Source organism: Taudactylus pleione, unplaced genomic scaffold, assembly GCF_031769625.1.
Source record: "Taudactylus pleione unplaced genomic scaffold, aTauple2 ptg000085l, whole genome shotgun sequence".
NCBI classification, from domain to species: domain Eukaryota; kingdom Metazoa; phylum Chordata; class Amphibia; order Anura; family Myobatrachidae; genus Taudactylus; species Taudactylus pleione.
The window spans coordinates 1809639-1823669 of NW_028284487.1; the positions used below are offsets into that span (position 1 = coordinate 1809639).

General features: G+C 33.7%; 7 non-coding genes across 7 annotated transcripts; all 7 read left to right on the plus strand.

The window, feature by feature from the left end:
* The first annotated feature begins 6114 nt into the window (after positions 1-6114).
* TRNAV-UAC (transfer RNA valine (anticodon UAC)) lies at positions 6115-6187 on the plus strand. Its single transcript has one exon. It is a non-coding gene; the product is annotated as a tRNA-Val (tRNA).
* A 1310-nt stretch (positions 6188-7497) lies between these two features.
* On the plus strand, positions 7498-7570 carry TRNAV-UAC (transfer RNA valine (anticodon UAC)). Its single transcript has one exon. It is a non-coding gene; the product is annotated as a tRNA-Val (tRNA).
* A 1312-nt stretch (positions 7571-8882) lies between these two features.
* TRNAV-UAC (transfer RNA valine (anticodon UAC)) lies at positions 8883-8955 on the plus strand. Its single transcript has one exon. It is a non-coding gene; the product is annotated as a tRNA-Val (tRNA).
* Positions 8956-10269: 1314 nt separating this feature from the next.
* Positions 10270-10342, plus strand: TRNAV-UAC (transfer RNA valine (anticodon UAC)). Its single transcript has one exon. It is a non-coding gene; the product is annotated as a tRNA-Val (tRNA).
* Positions 10343-11656: 1314 nt separating this feature from the next.
* On the plus strand, positions 11657-11729 carry TRNAV-UAC (transfer RNA valine (anticodon UAC)). The gene has a single exon. It is a non-coding gene; the product is annotated as a tRNA-Val (tRNA).
* An 818-nt stretch (positions 11730-12547) lies between these two features.
* TRNAV-UAC (transfer RNA valine (anticodon UAC)) lies at positions 12548-12620 on the plus strand. Its single transcript has one exon. It is a non-coding gene; the product is annotated as a tRNA-Val (tRNA).
* Positions 12621-13954: 1334 nt separating this feature from the next.
* TRNAV-UAC (transfer RNA valine (anticodon UAC)) lies at positions 13955-14027 on the plus strand. The gene has a single exon. It is a non-coding gene; the product is annotated as a tRNA-Val (tRNA).
* The last annotated feature ends 4 nt before the right edge of the window (positions 14028-14031 follow it).

Below are 14031 nucleotides of genomic sequence, written 5' to 3' on the forward strand. Positions count from 1 at the left end.
GTCATGATATATCTAATCACTACATTGTCACCGGACTGACATCACTGTAAGTCAGATTTTATTTTTGTTTCAGATAGATTTTTGTTTTATTAAAATTTGTTTGCTTGATGACACTGCTGTGTGTCTCACTGTTTTTGTTATATTATCTAGGTTATATCACTACATGTCACATAACAGCTGGATTGTTTTCAACACTGTACTTGGTGCCTCCATGTGCCCTGTAGATCTTGGGATGACACTACTACAGTATGTGTCTTCATATGTGCTATGTGTATATATTTGGCTTCAGGGCAGTGTGTTTAGCCCCTGAGAAAAAATGAGAAGCATCAGTTGAAACAGACGTCAGGCTGCTGCAGCCGCTGTCGTATTCATCACTTATGACTATGTGAATAAATTCTTTATCATCTAAATGTGACTGCTAGTCTTTTTTCACTGCTGGGAAAGTGAGTGTGCATATACATTTTTTTACAACCCTGCACCCTCTTGCTGATCATTGTTTGAGTGCTGTCTCTGACCCTATTCTGTCCAGCACCTTGTGTTACAATTATTGTATACACATTGGATATAATTTTTGTTTCTTTTTGATTTTTTTTATGTTTTTTCTCAATCTGGATATAATAGTCCTTTTCTGTTTGCTATAAGACTGAAGAGCATATTGCTTAATTAAAAATAACCTCACTGAATACACCCCATTGCTCACTTATGTCACAGACAAGTGCCAGAGAACTGCCATCTACGCTACAATTTGATAAAGCTGATGCTGAAAGGATTTTGTTTTCAGATACAGATGTCCTTGCATTTAATAAAGATAGCCCAGAGGAATGTTATAACGATTTATTGAGGCAAAAAAAAGGGAAATTGAACTTCAACTTCATGGTTTGATGCTTTCCCAGTACTTTAAAGAACAATTGATCCCAGGGGGATTCAGGTTGCATAACCAATCGACCCTAGGGACACATAAAAATGACTTTTGTACTAAATGGTGTAACATACTGAATACATGCTCACAGGAACTGATGCTTCTTGTTATTGAACAAGCAGGCACTGATCTTGTTGACATAAAAAAGACATTTCTGAGTTGGAAAGTTCTGAGCTGTTTATTTTGTTTAAGACTCCTAAGTGTTGTCTTCTGCCCAAATTGGACAGTGAACTGTAAAATTTAAAAGTGAGCTGCTCAAGTTTAAAAATAACAAATATAGCAGGTAAAGTTCGATTATAAGGAGAACAGTGTATACCTGTGGTACTCCAGGCTTGAGCCTAGAAGGTTTCATTCACCAATACAAAATATGGGGAAAGTGACCAGTGGTTCAGTTTATGAGAGCTGGTCACAAACATCAACAAGTGACTCTGATGCCCCAACCTCATCGGTACAGGGAACACCTTATTTGGAAAGATCAGACAGGAATAGGAGGGCTCCAAAAAACCCTCTATACCCACCCGTAGGGGTGGGGGAAAGAGGAAGAAAAAAGATGCAAAAAAACCACCTAGGCTCAGTGGTGTTTAACCTGATATGGCAGCGTGAAGACAAGACGGAACTGAATGAAACCATTGAGAATTGTTTTTTTTATATAACTATGCCTTTAAAGAATTTGCTTATATGTGCAAACATTTTCTTCTTAATGCAACGTTTGCAAGATTTGCAAGGCTATAATGAAGTATACCCAGCTGCAGGCTATGTCTGGCTCAAAATACTAGGTTGTGGTGGGCCATTTATCGGAATAATGAGGAACCGAAAAGTATGTATAAAGGTTAGACGTCCTTTTTGATGTCTGGCTCATAAACACATGATTATTGCTACATGACTATAACGATGAGATTGGATTTCTTCCAATTAGGGAGTAAAATAATTATTTGATTGGCCTTAGGTCTTAGGGGAGTGGAATAATGACTATTGTTTGAATCATTTGATTGGTTTATGTGTAAAATCATTTTTGGTATATAATTTCTGTACAATCAATGTATGGGCAGCTTGCAATGATATTTCTGCTAGCTCTGTACAGACGTACATAATAAAAACCTTCATCGTTTTTCTTATCATTTCCGTATCTCACCACTGAAGAACTCTCCTTATTGAATAAAGGCCTTTCATTTGTACCTACCTTCTCTCATAACAGCTTTGATTGGCAGGTAGATATGTACAATTTAGGCAGACAGTTATGCCTGAAGGATCACTTTTCTCAGAAACATTTGATGGAGACAGTCCAAAAGGACTTAAAGCTAGCAGCACACTGAAGAATGCTAGAAAATTTGATCCACCCTTAATCCCTCCATACAAACTTTTATGAGGTATTAAAAAGGGACACAGTACCCTTTATTGAACATCAGAAAGGAGAGGAGTGCCATCAAAACATTGCAGGATGACACAAAGCTGGTTATAAGAGCTGCAGATAAAGGTGGAGGCATGGTGCTCCTTTATTATGATGCCTATGCACAATAAATAAATATTCATCTTGCCAATTCAGAGTGTTACCAAGAATTGGATTATAATACAACATGGAAATACAAGAGAGATGAGATGATAGGTAATCAATATGGAAACAGTTGAATTCTTGACACAGACACACCACAAAACTCCATTTATGTACACCTTACCAAAGGTGCTCAAATCTATGATGCACCTCCCAGGTCGGCCGATCATTTTGGCAAGAGTTTTACTACATCAGCCTCTGTCTAGTTGGTTTCTATATGCAGCCTTTGGTAATGAACACCAAAAGCTTCATAGCTGACACCATGGATTTTTTAAGGAAATTAAGTGGGGTGTCTGGGATAAATGAAAATTCCATACTGGTTACACTGGATGTGTCCAGTTTTTATACAAATATACCACATTCTTTGGGTATTCAGACATGTGAAGAGTGTGTCACTAATAATACTGTATACACAGGTCCTCCAGTCGAGTAGCAATTGTTACTAATCATCATCCTCAACAAAAACTATTTTCTGTTTGAGAATAGATTCTATCTCCAAAAACGGCATGGCAATGGGGTCCAATATATTGCTCCATCATATGCTAATATTTTCATGGCTACCTATGAGCAGACACATATTTGCAGAAATCCAGAATTTTATTTCTGAGTTGGCAAAGGGGAGAAGAAAGACTTGTGCAATTCAATGATTATTTGAACTTAGTACCAGGATCCATACGCTTCAACCTCACATTTAGCAGAGAGCACATACATTTTTTACATGTGTCTATCTCAATAAAAATTGCCAGATGTCCACCAAATTTACAGCAAGGAGTCGGACAAAAATATGTTGCTTCATGTGAACAGCTTCCGTCTGGTCCCTCTCAAAATTGGCTTACCCTATTCACAACTCCTCATGGTGGTGAGAATTATTTCTGACACAACTGAGATACCCACTGCTCTATCTACCATGGGTCAATGCTTCATGAAGAGGGGTTCTAAGAAGAATGAGATTGATGAACCTTTTATGAAAATAGGGAAGCTCAAAAGGCCAGATCTCCTAAAGGAAAGAGTAGACAACACAGATCGGGCAAATTAAATTTTTACAGTACATTCACCACTGCCTCACACTTTATTCATAAAAAGGTACTAGAGCATTGGCACTTGATCACCAGTGATCCAAGCTTACCCTGGTTATTGGTGGGAGACCTCGCTTTGCCTACAGGTATGGTTTCAATCTTAAAGATCTTCTGGTAGTGACTGTTTTTCCAAAAGTAAGACAAACATGAAAGTACACTGGCTCACTACGAAATCGGGAGCATGCAGATGTTCTAGTTGCTCCAATTGCCAATTTATTGTGGTGGGTAATTATTTTATTAACACACAAAATTTGTGGTCTCTGCTCTCAATTGTCCATGTGATCTACTATACATTGGAATGACCAACAGAATGCTTAAGGAAAGACTTAGTCAACATTCCTAATGGCTTGAACGAGAAATTTTATTATGAGCAGTTTCCTCTGGAGAACACCCTTGGTTATGATGCATGTCTTGGAGACAGGGCCCTGTGTCTCACAATGGCTTGATATGGCTAATCACTATATTGTCACTGGACTGACATCGTTGTATGTCAGATTACTGTTTTATTATAATCTGATTGCTTGATGGCATTTGGTGCCTCCATGTGCCCTGTAGATCCTGAGATGACACTGCTATGCATCTTCATATAATTACATCACAGTTTATTGATTTATTTATGTTTTTTTAAATATTTTTGGACTACTAGACGGTGACACCGCTGTGTGTCCCCAGTACACAGGAAGACAGTTATGTGCACAATGTTAAATAAACCTGTGTATATCTATTTTAAATGGATCTTGCCCCACCTGTCCAAGTCTTGCATATTCAGACCCAAGTCAAGGATCTGGATCTGGGACTTGAGAGAAAAAGAGAGCAAAAAAATTGGTGTGAGTAAAAAGAAGTAAAGCAGAGGTTCCCAATCGCGGTCCTCAAGATTCCCCTACAGTTCAGGTGTTAGAAATATCCATGGTTGAGCACAGGTAGTTAAATCAAATTGACTGAGGTACTAATAAGTCACCTGTACTCAACCATGGATATCTATAAAACCTGTACTGTTGGGGAGCCTTGAGGAGCATGTTTGGGACCTTTTGGAGTAAAGTAACATTGTTCTACACTGTCCTATATAATAAAACAACATAGTGTTTTATATAATACATACCTTAAGAAACCTGCAGGAAACCTAACAATGGTATAACTTTACATAATAACCAGTTTCCCTATTCATTTTTATGAGATACATAGACTTAAATTGGCAGATAATCATTTCTAAACACTGTTTTCCGTAAATTAACTTTACCAGCTATTGAAAAAGATGCCGTGGTTATCACATCTGCTTTTCACGCAGAAAGTTGTGGGTTCAATCCCCAGTGAAATCAAATATATCAATCATGACCTTTATCATCAGGTCTACTTTTAGTAAGGCTTTCCTGCTACTGCCCAATGTGAAATATGTTGTTTGTTCACATACAGAGTGTTTCTTCACTGCTAATGAGAATACATTTTATCTTGAAAATATTTAGTTTTCAACTATACAAAACTATCAAAACAGAGAAAACAACTGATTAAAGAACTAAAAAAGTTTCAATTTATTTTGTTATTGTATAAAAACTGGTAACAAAGTGATCATGCACCTTTGTGATCATACAAATTGGCCAACCACATTTGCTTTACATGCAGAAAGTCCTGGGTTCAATCCCCACTGAAACCAGATTTGTCAATACTGAACTTTTTCATCCGGTCCACTTTTAAGAAGACTTTCCTGCTAATATCCAATGTTAAGCTGCATACACACACAACGATTTAGTTAATGAATGATTTTAGTAATCGATTTTCTCCCTTGAAAAAATGAACTAAAATCGTTTACTAAAGTTGTTCATTTACTATGTTCATTTAAATGTAATGAACGATTTTCTAGAACTGCAAACAAGGTGTATTTTTTTCTATTTAAAGCTAACATATGAATTGTAGCATCATTTCTAACTACTGTTTTCCCAACCTTTGAAAAAGATGCCACTCAACCCAGTACCAGTATCTCCATGTAGCCATTTTTCCCAGTACTTCAATTTTCACCTGACAATGCCAGTAACCATCCAATGCTGCAGAGGTGTTGGTGTGATCAAGTTAATACATTAGAAGCTGCAATCATGTTATGTTGTATTATAACATTCACTCTTAGGTCATCTGTTTTCAATGAAAACAGAAATGTCTAATTTTTATCTGCAAGTTTAGCAAAAATTATGATAAAATTAACATTTGGAATGGTAGTATTTTTGTTAATCTACAAGTTTTTTTAAGCAGTATACTTGAATTATGTCATTAAAAGGCATTTTATTTCTACAAAGTCTTACCAAAATATGCAAGCAGCTCTTGATAACTAGGCAAGAAAATAGATAGCAAGACTATCTTGTTAAATCTCATGTCAGTAGAATACAAATGTTCAAGCTGCTAGAAATAATGCATATTTTTTTCAAACATAAATATTATTAGCTTTAAAAAACTTTGTAAAATGTTCATTTGAAATAGATATATACAGGTTTATTTGACATTGTGCTCATTACTCTTTACTAAGTTTTAACTAAAATTTTTGATCTTGCAAGTTTGACCAACCATGTGAGGACAGCCTCCATCTTGGTTTCATAGTGTAGTGGTTATCACATCTGCTTTACACGCAGAAAGTCCTGGGTTCAATCCCCAGTGAAATCATATTTATTAATAATGACCTATACCTACAGGTATACTATAAGGAAGGCTTTCCTGCTACTGCCCAATGTGAAATATGTTGTTTGTTCACTTACAAACTGTTTCTTCACTGCTAATGAGAATACATTTTATTTAAAAACATTTAGCTTTCAACCATAAAAAACTATCATAATAGAGCAAACAACTGATTAAAGAACTAAAGAAGTTTCAATTTATTTTGTTATTGTATAATAAATTGGTAACAAAGTGATCATGCACATTTGTGATCATACAAACTTGGCCACCCATCATCCACCCATCTTGGTTTCATAGTGTAAGGGTTATCACATTTGCTTTACTCATGGAAGGTCCTGGGTTCAATCCCCAGTGAAACCAGATTTGTCAATACTGAACTTATTCAATCTGGTCCACTTTTAAGAAGCCTTTCCTGCTAATATCCATTGTTAGATGTGTTGTTTGTTCAATTATAAACTCGTTTCTTTCTCTGCTAATGAGAATACATTTTATCCTAAAATCATTTAGCTTTTAACCATAAAAAATATCATAATACAGCAAACAACTGATTAAAGAACTAAAGAAGTTTCAATTTATTTTGTTATTGTAAAAGAGATTGGTAACAGTGTCATTTTTTTCTAATTAAAGCTAACATATGAATTGTAGCATCATTTCTAATTACTGTTTTCCCAACCTTTGAAAAAGATGCCACTCAACCCAGTATCTTCATGTAGCCATTTTCCCAGTACTTCAATTTTCACCTGACAATGCCAGTAACCATCCAATGCTGCAGAGGGTTGGTGTGATCAAGTTAATACATTAGAAGCTGCAATCATGTTATGTTGTATTATAACATTCACTCTTAGGTCATCTGTTTTCAATGAAAACAGAAATGTCTAATTATTATCTGCAAGTTTAGCAAAAGTTATGATAAATTTAACATTTGGAATGGTAGTATTTTTGTTAATCTACAAGTTTTTTTAAGCAGTATACTTGAATTATGTCATTAAAAGGCATTTTATTTCTACAAAGTCTTACCAAAATATGCAAGCAGCTCTTGATAACAAGGCAAGAAAATACATAGCAAGACATTCTTGTTAAATCTCATGTCACTAGAATACAAATGTTCAAGTTGCTAGAAATAATGCATATTTTTTTCAAATATAAATATTATTAGCTTGAAAAACTTTGAAAAATGTTCATTTGAAATAGATATATACAGGTTTATTGGACATTGTGCTCATTACTTTTTACTAAGTTTTAACTAAAATTTTAGATCTTGCAAGTTTGACCAACCATGTGAGGGCAGCCTCCATCTTGGTTTCATAGTGTAGTGCTTATCACATCTGCTTTACACGCAGAAGGTCCTGGGTTCAATCCCCAGTGAAATCATATTTATTAATAATGACCTATACCAACAGGTATACTATAAGGAAGGCTTTCCTGCTACTGCCCAATGTGAAATATGTTGTTTGTTCACTTACAAACTGTTTCTTCACTGCTAATGAGAATACATTTTATCTTAAAAACATTTAGCTTTCAACCATAAAAAACTATCATAATAGAGCAAACAACTGATTAAAGAACTAAAGAAGTTTCAATTTATTTTGTTATTGTATAATAAATTGGTAACAAAGTGATCATGCACATTTGTGATCATACAAACTTGGCCACCCATGTTCCACTCATCTTGGTTTCATAGTGTAAGGGTTATCACATCTGCTTCACTCGTGGAAGGTCCTGGGCTCAATCCCCAGTGAAACCAGATTTGTCAATACTGAACTTATTCAATCTGTTCCACTTTTAAGAAGCCTTTCCTGCTAATATCCAATGTTAGATGTGTTGTTTGTTCAATTATAAACTCTGTTCTTACTCTGCTAATGAGAATACATTTTATCCTAAAATCATTTAGCTTTTAACCATAAAAAATATCATAATACAGCAAACAACTGATTAAAGAACTAAAGAAGTTTCAATTTATTTTGTTATTGTAAAAGAGATTGGTAACAGTGTTATTTTTTTCTAATTAAAGCTAACATATGAATTGTAGCATCATTTCTAACTACTGTTTTCCCAACCTTTGAAAAAGATGCCACTCAACCCAGTATCTCCATGTAGCCATTTTCCCAGTACTTCAATTTTCACCTGACAATGCCAGTAATCATCCAATGCTGCAGAGGGTTGGTGTGATCAAGTTAATACATTAGAAGCTGCAATCATGTTATGCTGTATTATAACATTCACTCTTAGGTCATCTGTTTTTAATGAAAACAGAAACATCTAATTTTTATCTGCAAGTTTAGCAAAAATGATGATAAATTTAACATTTGGAATGGTAGTATTTTTGTTAATCTACAAGTTTTTTTTAAGCAGTATACTTGAATTATGTCATTAAAAGGCATTTTATTTCTACAAAGTCTTACCAAAATATGCAAGCAGCTCTTGATAACAAGGCAAGAAAATGCATAGCAAGACAATCTTGTTAAATCTCATGTCAGTAGAATACAAATGTTCAAGTTGCTAGAAATAATGCATATTTTTTTCAAATATAAATATTATTAGCTTGAAAAACTTTGTAAAATGTTCATTTGAAATAGATATATACAGGTTTATTGGACATTGTGCTCATTACTCTTTACTAAGTTTTAACTAAAATTTTTGATCTTGCAAGATTGACCAACCATGTGAGGACAGCCTCCATCTTGGTTTCATAGTGTAGTGGTTATCACATCTGCTTTACACGCAGAAAGTCCTGGGTTCAATCCCCAGAGAAATCATATTTATTAATAATGACTTATACCAACAGGTATACTTTAAGGAAGGCTTTCCTGCTACTGCCCAATGTGAAATATGTTGTTTGTTCACTTACAAACTGTTTCTTCACTGCTAATGAGAATACATTTTATCTTAAAAACATTTAGCTTTCAACCATAAAAAACTATCATAATAGAGCAAACAACTGATTAAAGAACTAAAGAAGTTTCAATTTATATTGTTATTGTATAATAAATTGGTAACAAAGTGATCATGCACTCTTGTGATCATACAAACTTGGCCACCCATTGTCTACTCATCCTGGTTTCATAGTGTAAGGGTGTTCACATCTGCTTTACTCATGGAAGGTCCTGGGTTCAATCCCCAGGGAAATTAGATTTGACAATACTGAACTCATTCAACTGGTTCACTTTTAAGAAGCCTTTCCTGCTAATATCCAATGTTAGATGTGTTGTTTATTCAATTATAAACTCTGTTCTTTCTCTGCTAATGAGAATACATTTTATCCTAAAATCATTTAGCTTTTAACCATAAAAAATATCATAATACAGCAAACAACTGATTAAAGAACTAAAGAAGTTTCAATTTATTTTGTTATTGTAAAAGAGATTGGTAACAAAGTGTCGTTTTTTTCTATTTAAAGCTAACATATGAATTGTAGCATCATTTCTAACTACTGTTTTCCCAACCTTTGAAAAAGATGCCACTCAACCCAGTATCTCCATGTAGCCATTTTTCCCAGTACTTCAATTTTCACCTGACAATGCCAGTAACCATCCAATGCTGCAGAGGTGTTGGTGTGATCAAGTTAATACATTAGAAGCTGCAATCATGTTATGTTGTATTATAACATTCACTCTTAGGTCATCTGTTTTCAATGAAAACAGAAATGTCTAATTTTTATCTGCAAGTTTAGCAAAAATTATGATAAAATTAACATTTGGAATGGTAGTATTTTTGTTAATCTACAAGTTTTTTTAAGCAGTATACTTGAATTATGTCATTAAAAGGCATTTTATTTCTACAAAGTCTTACCAAAATATGCAAGCAGCTCTTGATAACAAGGCAAGAAAATAGATAGCAAGACAATCTTGTTAAATCTCATGTCAGTAGAATACAAATGTTCAAGTTGCTAGAAATAATGCATATTTTTTTCAAATATAAATATTAATAGCTTGAAAAACTTTGTAAAATGTTCATTTGAAATAGATATATACAGGTTTATTGGACATTGTGCTCATTACTCTTTACTAAGTTTTAACTAAAATTTTTGATCTTGCAAGTTTGACCAACCATGTGAGGACAGCCTCCATCTTGGTTTCATAGTGTAGTGGTTATCACATCTGCTTTACACGCAGAAGGTCCTGGGTTCAATCCCCAGTGAAATCATATTTATTAATAATAACTTATACCAACAGGTATACTTTAAGGAAGGCTTTCCTGCTACTGCCCAATGTGAAATATGTTGTTTGTTCACTTACAAACTGTTTCTTCACTGCTAATGAGAATACATTTTATCTTAAAAACATTTAGCTTTCAACCATAAAAAACTATCATAATAGAGCAAACAACTGATTAAAGAACTAAAGAAGTTTCAATTTATATTGTTATTGTATAATAAATTGGTAACAAAGTGATCATGCACTCTTGTGATCATACAAACTTGGCCACCCATTGTCTACTCATCCTGGTTTCATAGTGTAAGGGTGTTCACATCTGCTTTACTCATGGAAGGTCCTGGGTTCAATCCCCAGGGAAATTAGATTTGACAATACTGAACTCATTCAACTGGTTCACTTTTAAGAAGCCTTTCCTGCTAATATCCAATGTTAGATGTGTTGTTTATTCAATTATAAACTCTGTTCTTTCTCTGCTAATGAGAATACATTTTATCCTAAAATCATTTAGCTTTTAACCATAAAAAATATCATAATACAGCAAACAACTGATTAAAGAACTAAAGAAGTTTCAATTTATTTTGTTATTGTAAAAGAGATTGGTAACAAAGTGTCGTTTTTTTCTATTTAAAGCTAACATATGAATTGTAGCATCATTTCTAACTACTGTTTTCCCAACCTTTGAAAAAGATGCCACTCAACCCAGTATCTCCATGTAGCCATTTTTCCCAGTACTTCAATTTTCACCTGACAATGCCAGTAACCATCCAATGCTGCAGAGGTGTTGGTGTGATCAAGTTAATACATTAGAAGCTGCAATCATGTTATGTTGTATTATAATATTCACTCTTAGGTCATCTGTTTTCAATGAAAACAGAAATGTCTAATTTTTATCTGCAAGTTTAGCAAAAATTATGATAAAATTAACATTTGGAATGGTAGTATTTTTGTTAATCTACAAGTTTTTTTAAGCAGTATACTTGAATTATGTCATTAAAAGGCATTTTATTTCTACAAAGTCTTACCAAAATATGCAAGCAGCTCTTGATAACAAGGCAAGAAAATAGATAGCAAGACAATCTTGTTAAATCTCATGTCAGTAGAATACAAATGTTCAAGTTGCTAGAAATAATGCATATTTTTTTCAAATATAAATATTAATAGCTTGAAAAACTTTGTAAAATGTTCATTTGAAATAGATATATACAGGTTTATTGGACATTGTGCTCATTACTCTTTACTAAGTTTTAACTAAAATTTTTGATCTTGCAAGTTTGACCAACCATGTGAGGACAGCCTCCATCTTGGTTTCATAGTGTAGTGGTTATCACATCTGCTTTACACGCAGAAGGTCCTGGGTTCAATCACCAGTGAAATCATATTTATTAATAATGACTTATACCAACAGGTATACTTTAAGGAAGGCTTTCCTGCTACTGCCCAATGTGAAATATGTTGTTTGTTCACTTACAAACTGTTTCTTCACTGCTAATGAGAATACATTTTATCTTAAAAACATTTAGCTTTCAACCATAAAAACTATCATAATAGAGCAAACAACTGATTAAAGAACTAAAGAAGTTTCAATTTATATTGTTATTGTATAATAAATTGGTAACAAAGTGATCATGCACACTTGTGATCGTACAAACTTGGCCCCCCTTTGTTTACCCATCTTGGTTTCATAGTGTAAGGGTTATCACATCTGCTTTACTCATGGAAGGTCCTGGGTTCAATCCCCAGTGAAACCAGATTTGACAATACTGAACTTATTCAATCTGGTCCACTTTTAAGAAGCCTTTCCTGCTAATATCCATTTTTAGATGTGTTGTTTGTTCAATTATAAACTCGTTTCTTTCTCTGCTAATGAGAATACATTTTATCCTAAAATCATTTAGCTTTTAACCATAAAAAATATCATAATACAGCAAACAACTGATTAAAGAACTAAAGAAGTTTCAATTTATTTTGTTATTGTAAAAGAGATTGGTAACAAAGTGTCGTTTTTTTCTATTTAAAGCTAACATATGAATTGTAGCATCATTTCTAACTACTGTTTTCCCAACCTTTGAAAAAGATGCCACTCAACCCAGTATCTCCATGTAGCCATTTTTCCCAGTACTTCAATTTTCACCTGACAATGCCAGTAACCATCCAATGCAAGTTTGACCATCCATGTGAGGACAGCCTCCATCTTGGTTTCATAGTGTAGTGGTTATCACATCTGCTTTACACGCAGAAGGTCTTGGGTTCAATCCCCAGTGAAATCATATTTATTAATAATGACTTATACCAACAGGTATACTTTAAGGAAGGCTTTCCTGCTACTGCCCAATTTGAAATATGTTGTCTGTTCACTTACAAACTGTTTCTTCACTGCTAATGAGAATACATTTTATCTTAAAAACATTTAGCTTTCAACCATAAAAAACTATCATAATAGAGCAAACAACTGATTAAAGAACTAAAGAAGTTTCAATTTATTTTGTTATTGTATAATAAATTGGTAACAAAGTGATCATGCACATTTGTGATCATACAAACTTGGCCACCCATCATCCACCCATCATCCACCCATCACCCACCCATCTTGGTTTCATAGTGTAAGGGTTATCACATCTGCTTTACTCATGGAAGCTCCTGGGTTCAATCACCTGTGAAACCAGATTTGTCAATACTGAACTTATTCAATCTGGTCCACTTTTAAGAAGCCTTTCCTGCTAATATCCATTGTTAGATGTGTTGTTTGCTCAATTATAAACTCGGTTCTTTCTCTACTAATGAGAATACATTTTATCCTAAAATCATTTAGCTTTTAACCATAAAAAATATCATAATACAGCAAACAACTGATTAAAGAACTAAAGAAGTTTCAATTTATTTTGTTATTGTAAAAGAGATTGGTAACAGTGTCATTTTTTTCTAATTAAAGCTAACATATTAATTGTAGCATCATTTCTAATTACTGTTTTCCCAACCTTTGAAAAAGATGCCACTCAACCCAGTATCTTCATGTAGCCATTTTCCCAGTACTTCAATTTTCACCTGACAATGCCAGTAACCATCCAATGCTGCAGAGGGTTGGTGTGATCAAGTTAATACATTAGAAGCTGCAATCATGTTATGTTGTATTATAACATTCACTCTTAGGTCATCTGTTTTCAATGAAAACAGAAATGTCTAATTTTTATCTGCAAGTTTAGAAAAAATGATGATAAATTTAACATTTGGAATTGTAGTATTTTTGTTAATCTACAAGTTTTTTTTAAGCAGTATACTTGAATTATGTCATTAAAAGGCATGTTATTTCTACAAAGTCTTACCAAAATATGCAAGCAGCTCTTGATAACAAGGCAAGAAAATCCATAGCAAGACAATCTTGTTAAATCTCATGTCAGTAGAATACAAATGTTCAAGTTGCTAGAAATAATGCATATTTTTTTCAAATATAAATATAATTAGCTTGAAAAACTTTGTAAAATGTTCATTTGAAATAGATATATACAGGTTTATTGGACATTGTGCTCATTACTCTTTACTAAGTTTTAACTAAAATTTTTGTTCATGCAAGTTTGACCAACCATGTAAGTACAGCCTCCATCTTGGTTTTATAGTGTAGTGGTAATCACATCTGCTTTACACGCAGAAAGTCCTGGGTTCAATCCCCAGTGAATTCAAATT